The sequence below is a fragment of the Macrobrachium nipponense genome, chromosome 46 (assembly GCF_015104395.2).
Source record: "Macrobrachium nipponense isolate FS-2020 chromosome 46, ASM1510439v2, whole genome shotgun sequence".
Lineage (NCBI taxonomy): Eukaryota > Metazoa > Arthropoda > Malacostraca > Decapoda > Palaemonidae > Macrobrachium > Macrobrachium nipponense.
This window is the reverse complement of record NC_061106.1, coordinates 34,821,570-34,829,800: the sequence shown is the minus strand read 5'-3', so window position 1 is coordinate 34,829,800 and position 8,231 is coordinate 34,821,570.

Below are 8,231 nucleotides of genomic sequence, written 5' to 3'. Positions count from 1 at the left end.
GTCGCAGGTCGCTCGGCAGACACCTGCCCGCCCGTCCTGGGACGCTCGGCAGACGCCTGCCCGCCCGCCCGTCCCAGGACACTCGGCGGACGCCTGCCCGCCCGTCCCGTGACCCACGGCGGACGCCTGCGCCCGTCCCAGGACGCTCGGCAGACGCCTCCTGCCCGCCCGTCCCGGGACGCTCGGCGGACGCCTAGCCCGCCCGTCCCGGGATGCTCAGCTGATGCCTACCCACCATCCCGGAAGGCTCGGCAACGCCTGGCCCGCCCGTTCCCGGGAAAACTCTCCCGCCCGGACGCCTGCGCCCGTCCCGGGAACGGCCTCCGGCCCGGACGCCTGGCGCGTCCCGGGACTCTCCGCCCGACACCTTCCCGCCGGTCCCGGGACGGCCTCCGGACAAGCCTACCCACCCGCTCCCGTCCCGGGGACACGCCTCCCCGCCCGTCCCGGACTCTCCCGGCCCGGACGCCTGGCCCGGCCCGTCCCGGGACGCCTCCCGTGGGCGACCTGCCCGCCCGTCCCGGGCCCCGACCCGCCGGCCCTGGACGGCCTGGCCCAGCCCACACCGGCACGGGAACCCGCGGCCGGTACCCGGGGGCCCGGCCGCCCCGTCCCGGACGCCTGCACGCCCGTCCCGGGATGATCGGCGGATCCTGCCCGCCCGTCCCGGGTGGATGATCAGCGGACACCTGCCCGCTCCGTCCCGGGACCCCCATCGGACGATTGCCCGCCCGTCCGGGAAACCTTCCGGGACGCGTCCCGGGACGCGGGCCCGCTGCCGCCCCGTCCCGGGACCCCGCGGCGGAACGCCAGCCCGCCCGTCCCGGGACGCTCGGCGGACGCCCCGCCCGCCCGTCCCGGGACGCTCGCGGACGCCCCCCACGTCACCGCCCGGGACGCTCGGCGGACGCCCGCCCGCCCCGTCCTGGGACGCTCGGCGGACGCCCGCTCCGCCCGTCCCGGACGCTTGGCGTACGCCCGCGCCCGCCCTGTCCCGGGACGCTCGGCGGACGCTCGCCGCCCGCCCTCCCGGGAAGCTCGGTGGACGCCCGTCCCGGGATGCTCGGCGGACGCCCGTCCTAGGACGCTCGGCGGACGCCTGCACGCTCATCCCGGGATGCTCGGCGGACGCCGAGCGTCCCGGGACCCGCGCGGACGCCTGCCCGCCCGTCCCGGGACCCCGCGCGGACGCCTGCCCGCCCGTCCCGGACCCGCGGCAGGACGCCTGCCAGCCCGTCCCGGGGACGCTGCGGCGGACGCCTGCCCGACGTGCCCGCCGTCCCGGGACGCTCGGCGGACGCCTGCCCGCCCGTCCCGGGACCCGCGGCGGACGCCTGGCCGCCCGTCCCCGGGACCCGCGCGGACGCCCGCCCGCCCGTCCCTGGGACGCTCGGCGGACGCCTGCACGCCCGTCCGGGATGATCAGCGGATGCCTGCCCGCCCGTCCCGGGATGATCAGCGGACGCCTGCCCCGCCCGTCCGGGACCCCCATCGGACGATTGCCCGCCCGTTTCCGGGACCCGCAGCGGACGCCCGCCCGCCCGTTGTCCGGGACCCGCAGCGGACGCCTGCCCGCCCGTTCCCGGGACGCTTGACTGAGCCCGCCCGCCCGTCCCGGGGACTGCCGGCGGACGCCAGCCCTCCCGTCCCGGGGACGCTCGGCGGACGCCCACCCGCCCATCCCGGGAGCTCCGCCCCGGGCCGGGACGCCCGCTCCCGTCCCGGGACGCTCGGCGGCCGCCCTCCCTCCCCGCCCTCTGGGACGCGGCGAACGCCCGGGCCCGCCCGTCCCGGGACGCTTGGCTAAAAAACGCCCGCCCGCCCTTCCCGGGACGCTTCAGCGGAAGCCCGTCTGGGGCGCTCGGCGGACGCCTGCCGCCCATCCCGGGATGCCCTCGGCGGACGCCTGCCCGCCCGCCCCGGGATGCTCGCGGACGCCTGCCCGCCCGTCCCGGGACGCCTGGGCAGACTGCCCGGCCCGTCCCGGACCCGCGGCGGACGCCTGCCAGCCCGTCCCGGGACGCTCGCGGAACGCCTGCCAGCCCGTCCCCGGGACGCTCGGCGGAGCCTGCCCGCCCCGTCCCGGGACGCTCGCGGACGCCTGCCCGCCCGGGTCCCGGACCCCGCGGCGGACGGCCCTGCCCGCCCGTCCCGGGACCCGCGGCGGGAACCGCCTGCCCGCCCTCCCGGGACCCGCGGCGGATTTTGCCTGCCCGCCCGTCCCGGGACGCGCGGCGGACGCCTGCCCGCCCGTCCCGGGACGCGCGGCGGACGCCTCCCGGCCCGGCCTGGGGGGACCCCGCGGCGGACCCTGCCCGCCCTGGGGTGGGACCCGCGGCCGGACCCTGCCCGCCCGTCCCGGGACGCTCGGCCCGCACTCCTGCCTCCCTCCCGGGACCCGCCGGCGGACGCCTGCCCGCCCTTCCCAGGACGGCTCGGGGATTCCTGCCCCGCCCGTCCCGGGACGCTCGGCGACGCCCTGCCCGCCCGTTCCCGGGACGCTCCGGCGGACGCCTGCCCGCCCGTCCCGGGACACTCGGGCGGACGCCTGCCCGCCCTTCCCGGGACCCACGGCGGACGCCTGCCCGCCCGTCCCGGGACCCGCGGGACGCCTGCCCGCCCGGTCCCCGGGAGCCCGCGGCGGGAGCCTGCTCGCCCGTCCCGGGAACCCGCGGGCGGACGCCTGGCCCGCCCATTCCCGGGACGCTCGGCGGGACGCCTGCCCGCCCGTCCCCGGGACCCGCGGCCGGACGCCTGCCCGCCCGGCCCGGGACCCGCGGCAGCCGCCATGCCCGCCCGTCCCGGACCCGCGGCGGACGCCTGGCCAGCCCGTCCCGGGAGCTCGGCGGAAGCCGGACTGCCCAGCCCGCCTCCCGGGACGCTCGGCGGACGCCTGCCCGCCCGTACCCCGAACGGCTCCCCCCCGCCCGGGACCCGCCCGGCCCGGCCCGTCCCGCCCGGAAACCCGCCGGCGGAAAACTGCCCGCCCGCCCAAAAAAAAACCCGGGCGGCGGACGCCTGCCCGCCCGTCACGGGAGGAGCCGGCGGCGGCCCTGCCGCCCGCCCGGGACCCGCGGCCGGACGCCTGCCCCCGCCCGTCCCGGGACCCGCGGCGGCGGGCCTGCCCGCCCGTCCCGGGACGCTCGGCGGACGCCTGCCCGCCCGTCCCGGGACCCGCGGCGGAACGGCCTGCCCGCCCGTCCCGGGGACCCCCCGCGGCGGACGGCCGCCCGCCCCGCCCCAGTCCCGGGCGGCCTCCCGGCCGCCCACGCTTGGCCCGCCCGTTCCCAGGGCCGAGGCCCGGGACGCCTGCCCGCCCGTCCCCCCAAGGGACCCGCTCGGCGGGACGCCTGCCCGCCCCGTGCCCGGGATGCTCGGCGGACGCCTGCCGCCCGTCCCGGGACGCGGCGACGCCGCCCCCGCCCTCCCGGGGCCCACGCTCGAGCCCGAGCCCGTCCCGGGACGCTCGGCGGACGCCTGCCCGCCCGTCCCGGGATGCCTCGGCGGACGCCTGCCCGCCCGTCCCGGGACCCTCGCGGACGTCCCTGCCCCCAACCGGCCCGGTCCCGGGACCCGCGGCGGACTGCCCTCCCCTGGCCCGCCCACGTCCCGGCCCCCCAGCGGCGGACGGCCGGCCCGCCCTCCCGGGCCGCTCGGCGGACGCCTCCCGCCCGTCCCGGGACCCGCGGGCGGACGCCTTCCCGCCCCTTCCCGGGACCCGCTGCGGACGCCTGCCGCCCGTCCCGGGACGGGCGGAGGCTCCTGCCCGGCCCGTCCCGGGACGTCCGGACGCCTGCCCGCCCGTCCCGGGACCCGCGTCGCGGACGCCTGCCCGCCCGTCCCGGGACCCGCGGCGGACGCCTGCCCGCCCGTCCCCCAGGGACGCGGCGGGGACCCTTCCTGCCCGCCCGCCTGGCCCGGGACGCGGCGGACGGCGCCTGCGGCCCGTCCGGGACGCTCGGACGCCCGCCCGCCCGTCCAGGGACGCTCGGCGGACTCCTGCCGCCCGTCCCGGGACCCGCGGCGGACGCCTGCCCGCCGTCCCAGACGCTCCCGGGAGCGGACGCCTGCCCAGCCCGTCCCAAGGGACGCCTCGGCGGCGCCATGCCCGCCCGTCCCGGGACGCGGCGGACGCCTGCCCGCCCGCCGGGACCCTCGGCGGACGCCGCCCGCCCGTCCCCGGGACACGCGGCGGACGCCCTGGCGCGTCCCGGGACCCGCGGCGGACGCCTGCCCGCCGTCCCGGGACCCCGGCCCGGACGCCTCCGCCCCGCCCGTCCCGGGGCCCCGGACGGCGGGGACGCCGGGCTCGCGTCCCGGGAAACCGCCTGCCCGCCATGCCCGTCCCGTCCCGGGACGCTCGGCGGACGCCTGCCCGCCCGTCCCGGGACCCGCGGGCGGACGCCTGCCCGCCCAATCCCGGGTCCCGGCGGCAGACGCCTGCCCGGCCCGTCCCGGACCCAGGCGGACGCCTGCCAGCCCGTCCCGCGGACGCTCGGCGGACGCCTGCCAGCCCGTCCCGGGACGCTCGGCGGACGCCTGCCCGCCCGTCGGGGACGCTCGGCGGACGCCTGCCCGCCCGTCCGGGACCCGCGGCGGACGCCTGCCCGCCCAGCCCGGGACCCGCGGCGGACGCCTGCCCCGCCCGTCCCGGGACCCTCGCGAGCGTCCTGCCCGCCCGTCCGGGACCCGCGGCGGACGCCTGCCCGCCCGTCCCGGGACGCGGCGGCGGACGCCTGCCCGCCCGTCCCGGGACCCTCGGCGGACGCCCATGCCCGCCCCGTCCCGGGACCCGCGGCGGACGCCTGCCCGCCCGTCCCGGGACGCTCGGCAGCACGCTGCCCGCCCGTCCCGGGACCCCGCGGGGAGGACGCCTGCCCGCCGTCCCAGGACGCTCGGCGGACGCCTGCCCGCCCGTCCCAGGGACGCTCGGCGGACGCCTAGCCCGCCCGTCCCGGGACGCTTGGCGTACGCCCGCCCGCCTTCCCGGGACGCTCGGTCGGACAGCCCGTCCTGGACCGCTCGGCGGACGCCTGCCCGCCCGTCCGGATGCGGACGCCTGCCCGCCCGTCCCGGGACGGCGGACGCCTGCCCGCCCGTCCCGGGACCCGCGGCGGACGCCTGCCCTGCCCGTCCCGGGACCCGCGGCGGACGCCTGCCCGCCGTCCCGGGACGCTCCCGGCGGACGCCTGCCCAGCCCGTCCCGGACGCTCGGCGGACGCCTGCCCGCCCGTCCCCGGGACCGCTCGGCGGACGGGCCTGCCGCCGTCCGGGACCCGCGGAGGACGCCTGCCCGCCCGTCCGACCCGCGGCGGGCCCTGCCCGCCCGTGCCCGGGGACCGCGGCGGACGCCTGCCCGCCCGGTCCGGGACCCCGCGGCGGACGCTGCCGCCTGCGGGACGCGCGGCGCACGCCGCCCGCCCGTCCTGGGAACCCGCGGCGAACGCTCTGCTCCGCCCGTCCCGGATCCCGCGGCGGACGCCTGCCGCCGTCCGGGACGCTTCGGCGCACGCCTGCCCGCCCGTCCGGGACCCGCGGCGGACGCCTGCCCGCCCGTCCCAGGACGCTCGGCGGACGCCTGCCCGCCCCGTACCCGGGACGCTCGCGGACGCCTGCACGCCCGTCCCCGGGACGCTCGGCCGGGACGCCTGCCCGCCCACGTCCCGGGACGCCTCGGCGGACGCCTGCCCACCCGCCCAGTCCCGGGACCCGGCTCGGCGGCGGCCTGCCGCCCGTCCCGGGGACCCGCTCGGCGGACCGCTCTGCCCGCCCGTCCCGGACCCACGGCCGGGGACGCCTGCCCGCCCGTCCACGGGGACCGCTCGGCGGACGCCTGCCCCTCGCCCGTTCCCGGGTACGTCTCAGGCGGATACGCCCTGCCCGCCCCGTCCCGGGTACCCGCGGCGGACGCCTGCCCCGCCCGTCCCCGGGACCCGCGGCGCGGACGCCGCCCGCCTCCGCCCCGGGACCCGTGGCCGGACGACCAGCTCGGCCCGTCCCGGGAACCGCCTCGGACCGACAGCCCCGCCCGTCCCGGGAACGCCCTCGGCGGACGCCTGCCAGCCCGTCCCGGGACGCTCGTGCGGACGCCTGCCCGCCCGGCCCGGGACGCTCGGCGACGCCTGCCCGCCCGTCCCGGGACGCTCGGCGGACGGCCTGCCCGCCGTCCCGGGACGCCGGCGGACGCCTGCCCGCCTGTTCCCGGGGACGCTCGGCGGGGCGCCTGCCCGCGTCCCGGGACGCTCGGCGGAACGCCTGCCCGCCCGTGCCCTGGACGCTCGGCGACGCCTGCCCCGCCCGGCCGGGACGCTCGGCGACGCCTGCCCGCCCCGTCCCGGGGACGCTCGGCGGACGCCAGCCCGCCAGTCCCGGGATCGCGCGCGCGGACGCCAGCCCGCCCCGTCCCGGGACGCTCGGTGGAACGCCAGCCCGCCCGTCCAGGTTTACCCGCGGCGGAACGCACAGGCCGCCCGCCCCGGGACCCGCGGCGGAGCAGCCCGCCCCCCCGAGGACCCGCGTCGGACGCCAGCCCGCCCCGTCCCGGGACCGCAGGCGACGCAGCCCGCCCGTCCCGGGACGCCGGCGGACGCTGCCCGCCCGTCCGGGACCCGCGGCGGACGCCTGCCGCCCCGTCCCGGGGAGCGGCCGCGGACGCATGACCGCCCGTCACGGGACGCCCGGCGCCGACGCATCGCCCGCCGTCCGGGACGCCCGGAGGACGCCTGCCGCCGTACCTGGGACCCGCGGCGGAGCCTTGCCCGCCAGTCCGGGACCTGCGGCGGACGCCTCCCCCCGTCCGGTACTCCCGGCGGACGCCTGCCCGCCCTTCCGGGACGCCCGGCGGAGCCTGCCCGACCCGTCCGGGACGCCCGGCGGACGCCTGCCCGCCCTCCCGGGCACGCCCGGCGACGCCCTGCCCGCCGTCCGGTACGCCCCGCGGACGCCTGCCCGCCCGTCCCGGACCCCGGCGGAAGCCTGCCCGCCAGTCCCGGGACCCTCGGCGGACGCCTGCCCGCCCGTCCGGGACCCGCGGCGGACGCCTGCCACACGTCCCGGGACCCTCGGCGGACGCCTCCCGCTCCGTCCCGGGACGCCCGGCGGACGCCTGCCCGGCCCGTCCAAGGGACGCCCGAGCGGACGCCTGCCCCGCCGTCCCGGGCGCCCGGCGGACGCCTGCCCCCGGCCCGTTCCCGGGGACGCCCGGCGGACGCCGCCCGCCCGTCCCGGGACGCCCGGCGGACGCCTGCCCCTCCCGTCCCGGGACCCGCGTGCAGGGACGCCTGCCCGCCCGTCCGGGACTCCGCGGCGGACGCCTGCCCGCCCGTCCCGGGACCGCGGCGGACGCCTGCCCGCCCGTCCCCGGACCCGCGGGGACGCATCGCCCCCCGTCCCGGACCCGCGCGGACGCCTGCCCGCCCGTCCCGGGACGCTCGGCGGACGCTGCCCGCCCCGTCCCGGGACGCTACGGCGGGGCCTCGCCCGCCAGTCCCTGCCAGTGTAGCTATTCTGTACCGTTAAACCCCAGAATATGCCACTGCATCATCTCAATTCTCCTGGGGATTCTCTGAATCTTCAAGTTCTTTTCCTTGCACTCCACGAATCCTACTCAATCCTCTCCATCTTCTTCTGGCACCTCCACTAATCCTACTGAATCCTCTTAATTTTCTTGGGGCTTCTCGTAATCCTGTTTCTTCTCCCGGCACCTACACAAATCCCCTTATTTTCTTCACCGTATCTATATTCCCCCCCTTTTCTCTTCCATCCACGAATCAATATTTATTTTGGTTCTAGTTCAATTTCCTTCAAGGATTAACAAAACAAACTTATTACAAAATAAACATCTTCCTCAAAATTTCCACATCTAATCCGTCTGAATGAGGCCAGTGCAGTCTTCATCACGCCATTTCTTCAAGATCCACAGGAGCTTCTGCAGTTTTCACTTGCTCTCCTCCATACGTCTTTATTTCTCCTGGAGCTTCTTCAAATCACAGACCATTTTCTCCTTCGTTCCTCCCAGCCATCCAACCTCATCATCCATCTAGTCGTTCCGTTCACTCTGGACACCGGCCTTCTTCTTCAGCAACTCCAGGCGACCATTTCCTTCCTCTAGAAGGCATGCCAGCTCGTTCCTCTTGAGTTTCGCTGTTTCTACTTTACACTGGAGTCCACGCTTTTCCTTCCAACAGGTCCTCCAAAGCCTTCTGCATGCGCTGCAACCTCAGCTCCAAGTC